This window comes from Canis aureus, chromosome 15 (genome assembly GCF_053574225.1).
Source record: "Canis aureus isolate CA01 chromosome 15, VMU_Caureus_v.1.0, whole genome shotgun sequence".
NCBI classification, from domain to species: domain Eukaryota; kingdom Metazoa; phylum Chordata; class Mammalia; order Carnivora; family Canidae; genus Canis; species Canis aureus.
The window spans coordinates 40132232-40148570 of record NC_135625.1 but is presented as its reverse complement, the minus strand read 5'-3'; the positions used below and the strand labels follow the sequence as shown (position 1 = coordinate 40148570).

Below are 16339 nucleotides of genomic sequence, written 5' to 3'. Positions count from 1 at the left end.
AAAAAATGGGAAACACAAGCATGCATCCAGGAAAGAGTGCCAAGGGGAAGCCAAGAAAATGCGTGCGTGGTCTCAGCCTCACGGCAACCCTCTGGGTATCAATCCCCTTCACGATGAGGAAACCGAGACTCAGAGACGTTAAGTAATTTGCCTGCGTCCCACAGCTAATCAGCGGCAGGTCTGTCAGGTTCCGACGCCCGCCACCCACGTGGGGAGATCACTTAAATAGACACAGTCAGGCACAGAACCTCGGAAACGGGGACACTTAGTGGACTCACCCTTGGGATGGAGGAGGGAGAGAGGCAGTCCTGGGGGTTCTGATGCAGACGAGTTTGAGGGAGAGGAGCGCAAAGGAAGACCCTTGAGGCTCTAGGACGGGGACTGGCTGTGCGGGGTGACTGCTCCACTATTGTAGGGGGGAGGCCAGCCGAAAAGTCTCCAGGACCTGAGGCAACACAGCCTGACAGTAGAGGACCCTGAGCAGACAGGGGGGCAGCAGGACAGCACGCGGCGTGCAGCACACACCCCGAAACCACACAAGTTTCCTCTTCCATTTTGATTGCCAAAGCAAAAATGAGCCACCAGCTCTCTCAGGTGTGAAAAAAAGGCCATTTGCTTTAGAACATTTTGCTTCGAATGAGGAAGGAAAGGGGGGGACACATGAAAAAACAAAAACAAAAACATTTCCTTTGAAATAAATACATCAACGTCAATATTTTTCTGCTCATGAATATTTTTGCCACCCATAGGTTTCAGGCAACATAGCATCTCAAGGAGCATGTTCTCTGGAACCAGATGGACTGCGTTTGAATCCCAGCACTGCCACTTACTAGCTTTGATCGCTGTGCAAATGGCAACATGTCTGTGCCTCAGTCTCTATCTGGGTGGTTATGAAAAGTAAATGAGTTAACATTCGTAGTACTTAGATTACTGTGGAACATGAACTAGGTGCTATGTAAAAGTTTTTTAATTTAAAAATTAGACTATGGCTCGCATCGTGAAAAGGAACAAAATTCCACCCAGCCCCAAGCAAATCTGACTGGTACTGACAGTTTCTAGTATGAGCAATGAGATAAAAGTCTCAGATTTCATGGTATGGTTCAGATTAAAACCCATAAAACTCTACTCCCCATGGGGCCTGCCTGAGTCACTCAATCAGAGAGCCACAAATATTTTCTGAGCACTACTGTATTGGATGCCTGGGAAGCAAAGGGAGCCAAAGGCCTTGGGTCTCATTAGGGGGATACAAGTGTCACTAGAAGGTTGAGGCTTCAGCTTTGTATTGCTGTTAGAAGTGTCATGAAAATAGCACAGGGAATAAGTACAGTCAGCCTTTGGAGGAACAAGACCTGTGGAGGGAGAAGTGTAGAGGAGTTTGTATCAAAGAAGGAGACTGAAATGGGCCTGAGGAGATGGGTACAGTTTTACTGGAGGGGGAGCATTGGGCTAGGAGGAGGATCATCAGTGCACTTTGGGTGATATTCATATTTCACTGGGAGCCCTATTTACATTTGCCCCTGGCCAGGACCTGGCCCCAGTTAGACTACATTTTCTGCCCTGATTCCTCAACCTTATCCCTAGATTTCTGGGTGCTTCCTTGGTGGACGGCCCCCATCTCCTCCTGCAGTGGACACCACAGAGCGAGTGTCAGCTGAGTCTGTGCCCTGCTGAAGCCCCTTTGCTATCTCTTGACCTGGACATTTTGAAAATACTTCAATTCCCTGATTTTATGCATTCATTTTTTTTTCCATGTAATAGATAGTCCTGATGTCTGAAAATGTAACCACCTTTGGGGATAGGTATGTCAAAAAAGGGCCTTATGGGGTGCCTGGTGGCTCAGTTGGTTGAGCATCTGACTCTTAATTTTGGCTTGGGTCATGATCTCAGAGTCGTGGGATCAGGCCTCCGATGAGGCTCGCAATCATCAGGGAGTCTGCTTGAGATTCTCCTTCTCCCTCTGCCCCTCCTCCCCATGCTCACTCATGCATGCACGCTCACTCATGCATGCACGCTCTCTCCCTCTCTCCCCCTCTTCCTCTCTAAAATAAATAAATAAATCTTTTTAAAAAGTGGGGGGACTGCCTTTGGCCCAGGGCGTGATCCTGGAGACCCGGGATCGAATCCCACATCAGGCTCCCGGTGCATGGAGCCTGCTTCTCCCTCTGCCTGTGTCTCTGCCTCTCTCTCTCTCTCTCTGTGACTATCATAATAAAAAAAAAAAAAAATTTAAAAAGTGGGGGGACCCTTTCACATCACCTATTTCAGTCCCTTCATCGTATCTGCAAGATAAGGTTCAACAATTTGCTCAAGGTTCTGCAGCTAATTAGTGGCAGAGTTGGTTCTAAAATCCAGGGTTGACTTCCCCCAGAATCTTCTAGTAATACTAGAAAGTATAGGAACCTTTCCATGAAGATGGAGACTTCTGGCCCAGAACCCAAGAATCTAAACAGTAGCCTATACTCAAAGAGCCATTTATTTATGCACTTTCTATTTATTTTCCATATTAATGGCTGGGTAACTAGATAGCCTAATAACCTTTGGTGGGGAGCCAGAGCACCCTCCAGGCAAATACATTGTTCTCTGTCCTTAAAGATACCCATTATATAAGGTACCAGGCTATAGCCAGGGCTCATTAGTTCCCCTGGGGAAGGTGTGAGACTGAAGAGGCCAAGGTCATTGGTTGATCCTGATTTAGGGCAGTTAATTTTGCACAGAGAGAAATTGCTCCAAGACCATTGTACCTCTAATGCTAGCTGGTCATTTCATAAATAGTTACTGTCAGTTTCCAAAGCAAAGTACCACCCATTTCCAGAAAGATTACTCAAACTACTGTTTTTCTATTCAGTCCTATTCATTCAACAATTATCTGAACCTATTACACATTTTTCTCCCATCATATGTCTTGCATTTACTTATAATCCAGGTACTTGCTAAATGCTAATTGTTTTACTGGATTATCTCACTTAAGTCTTAACTGGGAGCAAGGTACTATTTTATTTTCTCACAGATAAGATGACTAAGGTGTGGGCAGCCTGGGTGGCTCAGTGGTTTAGCACCATCTTCAATTCAGCCCAGGGCATGATCCTGGAGACCTGGGACTGAGTCCCACGTCGGGCTCCCTGCATGGAGCCTGCTTCTCCCTCTGCCTGTGTCTCTTCCTCTCTCTGTGTCTCTCATGAATAAATAAATACAATCTTAAAAAAAAAAAAAAAAAAAAAAAAAGATGGCTAAGGCATAGAGGCCAAGCCTAGATACAAACCTGTGCAGCCTGATGCCAGAGCCTGCCCTCATAACCACTGAGTTTGTGAAGGATACAGAAAGACACAACACAATACTCCTTCCCATCTACACTTTCAATAGTTGTCATCATTTAGAATCTCCATTCTGTTTCACCTCGCAATTTCATGTCCAAATGTATGTATTAAAGAAAGTCATCTGAAGTTGTATATGGTATATATGGAGTACATGTATATATGCATGTGTGCAGTGTATACCTATGGAATATGTACACACATACTGCAATGTTATTCATAATGTGGAAAATTAGAAATCATCCTCATGCTCATCAACACAGGATTGAACAGATAAATATGTGTCCATCCATACAATCCTCTGCTGTTCAGCTGTTAGAAAAGAAAAAGATATCTCTCTTTATAAAAACTACAAAAAATACTAAATATTTTAAATGGAAAGAAGACACAGAGCTGCCTGCATAGTATACTAGGATTTCTGTAAATAAAAATTATACACATTTATTATATGAAAAAAGAGTAGATTGTATTCCAAACTGTTAACCACAGTTCTCTCAGGGTGGGGAAGGAGGAGTCACTTTCTAAGAGATGCACTTCTGTAATGTTTAATTTTTTGGAAAAAACATGCCTACATTTGGTTGTCAAAAAACAATAATGGTTTAAAATTTAATAAAAAAAAATTCAAGGACCTATCAGAATGCATATTGCAGCCCTCAAGGAGCCCATCCTTGAGGCTGGGAGGGAATGTAACATTGACAGAAATATGGAGGGAATATACAGGGAGACAGTATAACATATACAGAAATAACTATCATAAAAGCCAGAAACTCATACACACAGATTGATGAGCAGAGATGCAATTCTGCAGGAAAATCTAACCAGTTGGGGTTGAGAGGTGCAGGAGAAAATGTGTTAAAGGAGATGGCACTTTGTGAGGACCTTGCAGGAAGAGTAAGATGTAGAAGGTGAAAAGGGGGTGAGAACAGGTGGACTCCAGATAAAGATTGCATCAAGGCAAAGCACGGAGGCAGGACCGTTTGGGATCCATTTGAAGATGTGTGGCCAGTCCAGTTCAGTTGGAACACAGGAGGGTAGATGAAGGATTGTCATGGGGAGCAAAATGGGAAAGAAAGGTAGCTGGAAGGTCTTTATTGCTAAGTTAATGAGTTGTATTTATTATTTTAAGTCAAGAGCCCTCTGAAAGTTTTTGAGCAAGGAAATGACACAATTAGTAATGAATAAGCAGTGATTTCATAGTGACTGTATAGAAACTGGATTCTAGCACCAAGCTGTCAGGATTTGCCTTGTGACTGTCACTAATTAGCTGCACAGCCATGAACCAGGTATTTTACTTCTCTATGTTCCCATAAAATGGAGAAGGTGATGATAACAGATGACCTACCTCACACTATCGTTAAAATTGAGTGAGTTAACGTTTTCAAGGCACATGGCAAGTGCTAAGATTGTCCATTAAACCTAAAAAATCCAGTGTGATACCTTTGGATTAAGATCTTTGCATTTCATTTTGAGACTTTTATTATAAAAAGCTAACATTACATGATAAATTATTAGCTGTTCCTTCTTTTCCCTTTCACAGGGTTAGAGATTATTAATCTCATTTTACAGATAGAAGAATTTAGGTTTTAAGGAAAGATACAATCTCGGCCTCACATGGCCAGTCATGAGATGGATATGCAAATTATTATCCCTTGTTCAGTGACCCTGCCTACCACCCAGGGTTATGTCTTAGCTCAAACTCTGAGAACCTGGAGAATAGGAAAAACAGGAAGTAGAAGAAACTGGCAATTTCTGTTTACATGATGAGGGAAATAGCAGTAAGGGACAGTAATGAGGTAAAGTAAAAAAAGATAAAACTTTGGTGGAACATTTGAAAGTATGTATGTAGACTCAGACTTGTTATATATAATATATATGTTATATATATTCATCTGAAGACATATGGTATATATATCTGATATATGTGTGTGTGTGTGTGTGTGTGTGTGTGTGTATAGTGGATGATGCCCCCAATCGAAAAAAATCATATGTTGAAGACCTGACAATGTGAATGCATTTGGAGATAAGGCTTCTAGGATGTAATTAAGGTTAAATGAGGTCATGAGGTAAGGCCCAACTCCGATAGGATTAGTCACCTTATAAGAAGAGGAAGAGCTCTCCACCCTCTCTCCAAGGAAAGGCCACCTTGGAAAGGCTGCCAAGGAAAGGCCATATGAATGCATAGCAAGAAGGTGGCACCCTACAAGCCAGGAGGAGAGCTCTCCCCAGAACCCAATCATGCTGGCAACCTGATCTCAGACTTCTAGCCTCCACAACTGTGAGAAAATAAATTTCTGTGGTTTAAGCCACCCGGTCTGCAGTGTTTTTTTATATGCATATGTACACATACATATATACATGCATTGCACACATACACATGCTAAAAATTATTTCCCAATAACAAAGTTTGGAAAATAATGCCATACAGCTAAATATGACACTAATAAACCTCAAAACTGAGTATACATCCTGTCCCCAGAAATAACAGTCTGCTGGCCAAATGCACCATTCCTATTGATTCATGCTGACGGCATTGTTTTTTCCGTCAGATTGAATAAGCGCAGTGCACTGCTTGGATTCCTGTATTCCTAGTGATGCCCTGGGATTATATGGGAAGAATTGGGCCTGTGGAATCAGAGAGAGAATGAATAGATACCTTAGCTATGGATCCATGACCATATTTTAGCACTAATATTAACTTTAGAGTTGCTTAGACTAGTTACATAATTCATTTCTTCATCAATGAGCCTACAGGGTGGGCTGCTATTTGGAAGTACTTGTGGGTGAAGAGAGTCAAAGTCGTTAACTGGAATAAACGCTGTTGAATTTACTCTAAGAGATGCCTGTGGGAGTCAGTGAAGAGGGTTGACTTTTACATCAATGGTTCTTAACACAAGCTGATTATTACAAAACAACAAAAAAGCACAAAGGATATTTGGACAGAGATGTACATCCTTCATTATTTTGTTAATAGGAAATATACACACAGTACAAAGTTCAAAATGTGCAAAAGAGTAAGATTGAACAAATATTTCTTCACTCATGTCCTCCAACCACTGCTCTCCTCCCCAGAGATAATCAATGTGTGTGATAATAAAAACATTCAGTTTTGCAAGGATATACTTAAAAATGTTGCCAGTAACTATCTGAGTTAGATGTACAGGTGATTCTTTAAAATTTTTATATTTCTGAATTTTCTAAGTATTCTTTAATGAGCCTGTAGTATTTTGTGATTAGAAAAAAAAGTTAATAAATCTACTTATTTAAAAGTAAATAAATAGATTTTAATTTAAAAGTACCTTAGAGGTCTCATAGCTGCTTTGTGATTTAAACACACACACACACACACACACACACACACACAAGTTGTCAGTCTGCAGATACGCTTTTCGAAAAATTTAGCCAATTTGTTTCCATTCACATTAAAATTCCTGCCACTGGAAAAGATATACAGAACCTGATCACCAACTTGAACCCTAAGATCTAGTGAAACTCATTATGACTCATTGGAAACAGGTAATTTGCTCAGGGATCTTCTTTCAAATTTCATCATAATTTGTATGATGACTCCACATGTCTATCAAACTATATTAAAATTAAGTGTAACACTAGGCTGGAGAATTAAGCCCAGTCCAGCCTAATTCTTTTATTTAGTAATTAAACAATAACAAGCTAAATTTATCCTTACACCTATTCTTAATGATGTTCTGAATGTTCTAATTGGATAAATAGCCAAATGCACCCTCTAGCATCTGATGTCAAAAGATGTCACAGTCATGGCTTGCTGAAAAGATATATAGGGATTGTGGCATTGATTTGGAGGTCACCCTTTTGGCAATTTGAATCTCTGGACTGGAATTCCAAACACAGAAAGAAGAGGGAAAGGGTCACTGAGTAGCCAAAGTCCCTCATTAAGGAGAACCTTGCTTAGCCTCGCTTACTGGTTCTGACTGAACATCTACTATATAAAGGTCCATTTGTGTGGGGGCCCCTGAGTAGCTCAGTGGTTGAGCATCTGCCTTTAGCTCAAGTCATGATCCCAGGGTTCTGGGATGGAGTCCTGCAATGGGGCTCCCTGCAGGGAACCTTGCTTCTCCCTCTGCCTATGTCTCTGCCTCTCTCTCTCTGTATCTCTCCTGAATAAATAAATAAAATCTTAAAAAAAAAAAAAAAAAGGGTTCAGTTGTGTAGTTTCCTTCTCCTCACAGAATTAGAAACAGCAGGGGAATGGTCATGATCTTAGAGAAGGAGGAGGGGCGGTATGGAGGAGGAAATTATTTTACTGTTTGTTCCTGTCTGTAAACAGATGAGCTGACAACAAAGGAGGGGAAAGAAAAGTGAAGAATTCCCAGAGATTATATGTGCTGAAGACGATCTTTGTCATTCCTGGTGATGACCTTGGGGTAGGAAAAAGTGGTTGAACTACGATCAGTGCCTTTATTTTAGATGGAAAGTTCTGTGTGGCTTAACTGGTAAGAATGGTGGCCTATGGGCAGAAGACCACCTCTGAGGGAGGCGGTAAGAGAAGACAGGATTCACTCACACTCTTCTACCTTTTTAAAATATTACATCATGTGCCCTATGTATCTTATGTTTAATAATAAAAAATGTTTGAAAACATTTAATGCCCATACAAAAAAACTTTACAAATAAAAAGTTGGTGAAAATAAAACTGTAAAAATTAAAAATATTTAAAAAATTAAAAATATTGAAGATCTGAAGCCATAAAACTCCTAGAAAAAAACATAATTGGTAAGCTCCTTGGCACCACTCTTGGCAATGATGCTTTTTGATTTGACTCCAAAAGCAAAAATAAACAAATGGGATTACATTGAACTAAAAATCTTCTGCACAGCAATGGAAACAATCAACAAATTGAAAAGGCACCTACTGAATGTGAGAACATATTTGCTAATATCATGTATTTGATAAGGAGCTAATATCCAAAATATATAAGGAACTCACACAACTCAGTAGCAAAACCAAAAATCTGATTTAAAAATTAGACATTTTTCCAAAAAATACATATAAATAGCCAAGAGGTATATGAAAAAATGCTCAACATCATTCAACAGCAGGGAAATGCAAATCAAAATGACAATGAGATATCACCTCATACCTGTCAGAATGCTGATACCAAAAAGATAAAATAACAATTATTAGCAAGGATGTGGAGCAAAGCTGTTAGAGGGAATGTAAATTGGGGCAACTACTATGGAAAATAGTATGGAGGGTCCTCAAGAAGTTAAAAATAAAATAGAAATACTGTATGATCTAGCAATTCCACTTCTGAGTACAGCTAAGGAAGCAAAATGACCGCCTCAAAGAGATATCTGTATGAGCTATCCCATAAGAAAATGTAATACATACACAGAGAGAGAATATTACTCAGCCGTAAAAAAGGAAATCCTGACATTTATGACAACATGAATGGACTTTGGGAGTATTATGCTCAGTGAAGTAAGTCAGACAGGGAAAGGGAAATACTGTATGATCTTACTTATATCTGGAATCTAAAAAACAAACAAACAGAAACAAAGAACAGATCAGTGGTTGCCAGAAGCAGAGTAAAGGAGGTGGATAGGAAATGTGTGAAGATGGTCAAAAGATACAAACTTCCAGTTACAAGATAAATAAGTTCTGGGAATATAATGTACAGCATAGTGACTATAGCTAACATCACTATATTGTATATTTGAAAGTTGCCAGAAGAGTAGATCTTAAAAGTTCTCATCACAGAAAAAAATTGTAGCTATATGAGGTGATGGATGCTAACTAAATTTATTGTGGTGACCATTTTGTCACATATATTGATTTGAGCGTTATGTTAATCAATTTATTTGATCATTGTACACTTCAAATTTTTTTAATTTTATTTTTTTAGAGAAAGAGAGAGCACAGAAGCATCGTGGCAGGGAGGGGCAGAAAGGGAGGGAGAAAATCTCAAGCAGACTCCCCACTGAACATGGAGCCTGATATGGGGCTCGATCCACAACCCTGCGATCATGACCTGAGCCAAAATCAAGAGTCAGAGAAGTGCTTAACCGACCAAGACATCCAGTGCCCCTATATTGTACACTTTAATACAATGTTATATGTCAATTATACTATAATAGAAATGGAGAAAAATACAAAAAAGATATAAAAGATACAAAAAAATTGTACCACAGTGAGATATCACTACACACCTATCAGAATGGCTAAAATAAAAAATAGTGACAATATCATGCTGGTGAGGATGAAGAGAAACTGGATCATGATACTTTGCTGGTGGGGATGTCAAATGGTACAGCTCTTCTAGAAAACAGTTTGGCAGTTTCTGCAAAAAGTAAACATATGACTAGCACATGATCCAGTAATTGTACTCCTGGGCATTCATCCTAGAGAAAGAAGACATGACGGGTCCCTGGATGGCCCAGTCAGTTAAGCATCTGCCTTCAGCTCAGGTCATGATCTTGGGGTCCTGGGATGGAGCCCTGGGTAGGGCTCCCCACCCAGCAAGGAGTCTGTTTCTCTCTCTCCCTGTCTCTGTCTCTCCCCTGCTTGTGCTCTCCCTCTCTCTCTCAAATAAATAAAACCTTTAATACAAAAAAAAAAAAAGAAATGAAGGTATGATCACACAAAAAATCTGTGCATAAATTATTATAGCCCCTTTTATTCATAATAGCCAAAAATGAAACAACTCAGATGTCCTTCAACTGGTGAATAAGTAAACTGTGGTAGATACATACCATAGACTACTCTTTAGCAATAAAAGGAAACAAGCTACTGATATAGACAACAACAAGGACGAATATTCAGAAAAGTATGCTGAATGAAAAAAGCCAGTCCCCGATGGTTACATATCGATTCCATTTATATGATGTTCTTGAAATGGCACTATAAGAAATGGTGAACCAATAAATGATTGTCAAGGTTAAGAAGGGTGTGCGGTAGGAGAGAAGTGAGTGTGGCTATAAAAGGGCAGCCCAGGGGCCCCTTAAGCTGATGGAAATCTTACTCTTGGCTGTATCAGTATTAATATTCTGGTGGTGATAGCAAACCTTGGTTTACAAGATGCTACCACTGGGGGAAACTGCCTAAAGGGTACACAGAATCTCTCTCAACTATTCCTTGTACAACTGCATGTGAATCTACAATTATCTCAAAATTTATTTAATTAAAGAGAAAAATTTTAAGCTATAAAAAATATTAGGAGGGTTTTGTGCTTAAAGAGTTATCACCTACTTTTAAAAATCAGTTGGGGTGCAACTTATCCCTCTTGACTCTAGATTAGCAAAGACATCACTACTTACAAAGCCCACACACTGGTCAAGCACACTTTCACACATTGTGGCTGGCAGAACTGAATTTGTGGTGAACGGACATTTAGTTTTTAGTTCTGATATGAAAAGCAGGGTTTCGTTGCTCTGCTCCCCTTACTGCCACAATCCCTGTTACATAGCTTCCCCCATGTGCGTTTCCTCTGCCACTGGGGCATATGGTTGCTACCACCCATTTTTCTGCCTTCCTTACAAAGCACACTTTTGATACTTGGAGAAACTCCCGAACCTCAACTGATATTCAAGAGATTCAGTCTCCTCTGACAGGGTGCACATAAGCATCCGTTAGATCATTTCAATTCATTACCATAAAACGCTGCTGTGGCTCCCCTCTATTCAGAAGGTGAGAAGCAAGCATTACAGTAGAAGTCTGCTGAATGCAGCTTGTAATTACACGTTGCTGCGTATGCTGTGAGTCAAATCATATCCACTACCATGGAACTGCATATTCTTGAAATAGTTCAGCTGTGAGGTCTAGGGGCTGATTTATTTCTGGTTTCTCCAATTTAAGGCCTTGTGCGTGACCCTGTAACTACCACCCAGTTGCGAGTAGATGGGCAGCACAATGAGGTACACAGAGCATTGGGCCAGGGCGACCCTGAAAGTACAGGTAGAATGATGCCTATAATTTTTATTGTTCAAAGTTGTAAAGGATCTGGAAATCTAAGTACTGTATTTTGAGCAGAAATGTTAGTAAGAGAATGACATAAAGCAGAGGTCTTCAAACTTTTCTTTGCTCACACCCCTAAAAAATGCTGAAAATCATGTATCCCTTCACACATTTTAAGTGGACGTCTATAACTTTTCTTCGGAGGTTTGAGTGCTTGCAGGGGATGTAGTCTGCAGATTGTTTTCATCAAATGTTTTAAAATAAAACTGTTATATCACCCTTTTTAATGCACCCAATAGTATCTAAGTACCATAGTAATTTGACACCATCTTTCCTTTTTCAAAATGAACACAAAGTTCTTTAACAGAAATGCTAAATCATTCCATTTCCTCCATGAACTATATTTTCAGTGCACTTCCCTTAAAGATTTGTATCTAAATGTCATATATCTTGATGACATTTTTTATTATTTGAACATCAATCTTTTGGGCATCTTTTACTGATTACCCTATCAAATTTTTGAAACAAACATGCATGTGTAAATTAATTTTACGATTTCAAAAAATATCCTGTGACCATAAGGTATTAAAACATTTTCTGAGACTAAGTCATTGTTATAATTATTAGTGACACAGTAAATATGTTTTTTATTGATAATTAAACACAAAATAGTAAAATGTTAAAAATTTTTCTCCTAATGAGAATGATCTCTCCTAATGGATAAGGATGGATTTTTACTTGTATGTATTGGTATATTTTTACATATGCATGTAATTAGTTCAAAAATCCATCGATTGGGGCACATGGGTGGCTAAGGTTAGGCATCTGCCTTTGGCTGGGGTCATGATCCCGGGGTCAAGGGATTGAGCCCCACATCAGGCTCCCTGTTCAGCAGGGGGTGTCTGCTCCTCCCTCTCCCTCTCTCCCTCCCCTCCACTTGTTCTCGCTCGCTCGCTCACTCTCTAAGATAAATACATAAAATATTTTTTTAAATCCATCAATTAATATTACTTCTTGCAATAATGAATAGATGTATCATCAATATTATCTTTATTTCTCATTTTTATGAATGAGAGCACTGAGAAACCTTCTTCAAGTCAATAAGTAAATGGGGCCATAAGGAGTTTTGCTGTGACAATGTCCGTCCAGGGCTTATGAGAAGGAAGGAAAGTAGGGACATATTTCTGGGCTTAGGGCTTCAGAGTTGCAGTTGGAGTTACCAAGTCACTTATGAATACAAACCCTGTATGAAGATTTGTAGCCAGCCCACCTTTGCCAGGAGACTTGAAATTTGTTTTTTCAGCAGTGCCAAATTTGGCAATATCATTCAATTCTTTGGACTCCTTCACGTTATAGGTCAGATATCACTTAGAGATCTTCCTTCAAAAATTACTCTATTGGGGGAAGTTGTCCTAGCATGGGGCAGGGAACTGTGGGAACTGTCTGTACTTTCTGCTTAATTTTGCTGTAAATCTAAAACCTGCTCTAAAAACTAAAGTCTATTTTTTAAAAAATTACTTTAATGATCTATCAGTGGTCAACTCAATTAGATTTTTCTTTAAGTTTTATGGAAAACAATAAATTGGAAACCACCTAATTTGTGAAATGATTGATATCTCAGTCATAAAAGCTTTTGCTTTCTCAACACAAACACAAATATTTCTAATTATTCCTTGTCTTGGCCCTGGAGGTTTTTACAAACTAGGACAATGCCTTTCTTTCCTTTTTTAGAAGTGAGGAAGGGCTGGTGTGCCAGGAGGGTGGGAGCAGAGAAGACCCAGTGTGACACTCAGCATGCTCCCATGCTCAATTCACCTCAGGCAGATCCAGAAACTGAATCCCTTAAAACTCTCTACCCTGTGGGCCCTCACAATTTAAACACCACTGGAATAAGATGATTTAATACCTACTTCAAATATACAGAAGAACTGTAACACCAGTTTGGGCAGGTATTTATTTGCTGTTTATCTGAAATTCAAATTTAACTGGGTATCATGTATCTATCTTTCTGGCAACCCTAACTAATCCAAATCATTCTCTTTAAAAAATGGCAAACATGGATCCCCTGAGTAGCTCAGTCAGTTGGGCATCTGCCTTTGGCTCAGGTCATGATCCCAGGGTCCTGAAATCCAGCCCCATGTATGGCTCCTCTGCTCAATAGGGAGTCTGCATCTCCCTCTCCCTCTGTGCTCATTCTCTCTCTCTCTCTCTCTCTCAAATAAATAAAAATTTAAAAACTTTAAAGAAATGGTGAACACGAAGACTGGGCAAGCCTAAACAAGGCCCTCGACCAGGGAGCAGGGTCTTTTATTCCTCCATCTATCTAATTCTCAAGTATAGTTACTGTTTTCTCATGTCTCATCATGGCGTCCACCATTCTCTCCCCCAAAATTGTTTCCATTCTTTGAACCCAAAGCAAAACTATAAGCAGAAACAACAAGAGCAATGACAACAGTCATGAAAGCAGGAAAGCTTTTGGAGGAAACCAGGCCAGTGAAACGCATTTGAGAGGAGCAGAGAGTGTGTGGGTACAGTGTGGGCAAAACATTTCTGTTCTGTCCTCTCAAAAGCAGAAGCTAAAAACAGGAGAGGGGGGAGCAGCCACTTCTTTCAGGGCAGAAACCACATATATAAGATTTGTGACTGTTTTCCTTTCCAGTCTTGCCCGTGGACACATGATAAAAAATATTCAAGTCCACCTACATTTCCTATACTATTCGGTGCTCTCCTGAGCTGTTCTTTAGGAAAGATATGGGCAAGCCTTTTCATTTTTTCTTCCCTCTTCTGTTTCTATTTACTACCACTGCCTTCTCTCCCTCCCTTCTCATCTCCCTGCACCAAAAATAATTTGAATTTCAAGCTTTTTTTTTTTTTTTTTTTGGCCTTCCTGTGGGTGTGGGAGGACCTCCTTTGGGAATTGTTCTGGATCTCGTCGGCTCCATCTGTAATTTGGCAAAATCTCTGTCTGCACCCCGCCCCCACTTCCTTTTCCTAATACAAGGGAGTCCGGGTGTCCCCCACCCCACAAAGAACCTCCTTAATCTAATCCTTAGGTAACCACTCTGAGAGGAGCCCCCCCCAGGAGGCCCTCTGGGTCTGCAGCCTCCACTTACCTTGCCCCTGGTTCTGGAAGAAAGAGAGCTCTCTGTACCAAGGAGCCAGCTTCTCATCAGCCAGAGGAAGCCACCTTCTGCAGGCTGATGGCTCCAAAGGACAAGGTGACTTCCAGGAGGAAGGCAAGATCTGTGCTTCTTGGTTCAGGAGACATAAGGCAAGTCCCTGTTTCAAATACAGTTTTAAAAACTGATGAAGTTTAGAGAGTTGTGTGTGTGCCTGTGCATCCCTCTCCTCAATTCACCCACGTGATTGCCTTGATTTTCCTCTGGGGGACAGCTGAGCTGCCTTTCTAAACAATCTCTCTGGCCCAAGCCTCCCTGCCCCCACCACCTTCCCCAAGAGCTGAAATCATGGCCATTCCTTAGCCAGTGTCACAATACTCCGGTAAGTTTTTGTTACTGACAAAAAAAGAAAAGTGGGGAAAAAAATGAGAGAAAGAAAAAGGACTGCACATCTAAGAATTTCCTGTGGTTTGGGACAATTTTAGTTCACTGCTTTCATGACTTACTTTTCCCTCACTTTTTCCATGCTGAAGACAGTGCTCAGAAATACTGCTGATGACCTGGAGAACTTTTTTTCTTCCTCAGGTCCTAGAGGAGACACTCTTCTTGGATCTGGAGTTGGAAGGGAGGATGGGTGATGCCCAAGGCTGAAAAGCCAGTTGCAGGCAGATCTTTGGGAGGGTGTACTCCTTGTTGCCTGGCCAAGATGCACCAAAGAGGGGTCTCATATCTCTGTTTTCATAGTATTTGTACATTCTTCCATTTTGGCAGTTTCTTTATAGTAAAATAGGTATTGTAATGCCAACACACAATGATATTGTGAAGAATTAATAAAATGAAAGTGCCTGGCATAGTATCTGATATATAGTAGACACTAAATTAATGTTTGTTGAGCATGAAGTGCACCTATCATGTTATATTCTATTCACTCACTTATTTGTCTTACCACTAGACTCTGAATGTCTTACTCATTTTTATATCCCCTTTACCTATGACAGTGCATTTAATATAGAAGAGAGCACATAATTTTTGAAAAGATATTATTTACTTATTTGAGAGAGGGAAAGCGAGTATGCATGAGAGAATGAGCACCAGTGGGGAGTAGGGGGAGAGGCAGAGGGAGAGGGAGAAGCAGGCCCCCCGCTGAGCAGGGAGCCTAACATAGGGATTGATCCCAGGACCCTAGGATCATGACCTGAGCCAAAGGCAGACACTTAACCAAATGAGCCACCCAGGCATCTCTCAATACATATTTTATTTTTATTTTTATTGTTTTTAAAAGAGGTCGTTTATTTATTCATGAAAGGCACAAAGAGAGAGGCAGAGACATAGGCAGAGAGAAAAGCAGGCTCCCTGGAGGGAGCCCAATGTGGGACTCAATCCCAGGACCCTGGGTTCATGACCTGAGCCAAAGGCAGATGTTCAACCACTAAGCCACCCAGGTATCCCTCAATATATATTTTTAAATTAATACATCAAGTAATTTATACCTTTTTCCACCCTCACCCTGGCCCATTTTCCTTGCTGGTCAAGAGTATACACTCTTTGCCCTGTTCTATGTTCCCTGGACAAGGTTCTAGAAACCAAACCAGGTACAAAAATTGCCAGACTTGAAAAGGATGAAATGATAAAAGTCCACTTTCTAGAAATACCAAAGGAAGTATTTGGTTGCAAGCACATGGAAGGGAAGAGATTAAGAGGCACAAATTCTGTGGGATGTTATTATTTTAAGTCCATTGCAGAAATGTGATGTGTTCAGATTAAAGCCAGAGACCAGGGTGCTATTTATATTCAAAGTATTTCAAAAAGCAGAAAACATCAGACTCCCCAAGGCCCTTTAAGGAGGGAAGAATAGCATTCTAATAGAAATCAAGAGAAAAAGGGAGGAAAGGAAGGAAGAGAGAGAAGGAGAGAGGTAAGGAAGGAAGGGAGAAAACAAGACAGGGGGGGAAGGAAGAAAGAAGAGTGGATTTGGAAGCA

At 40.3% G+C, this 16339-nt stretch overlaps 1 protein-coding gene across 1 annotated transcript in view; it reads right to left on the bottom strand.

Moving 5' to 3' along the window:
* The window catches only part of PLEKHA2 (pleckstrin homology domain containing A2), a 75912-nt gene extending 61382 nt beyond the window's left edge, over nucleotides 1-14530 (bottom strand). Inside the window, exon 1 of the mRNA XM_077849236.1 lies at nucleotides 14354-14530. The gene's annotated coding sequence lies outside the window, so the exon portion shown is untranslated. The remainder of the gene's footprint in view (nucleotides 1-14353) is intronic.
* Between the last annotated feature and the right edge of the window lie 1809 nt (nucleotides 14531-16339).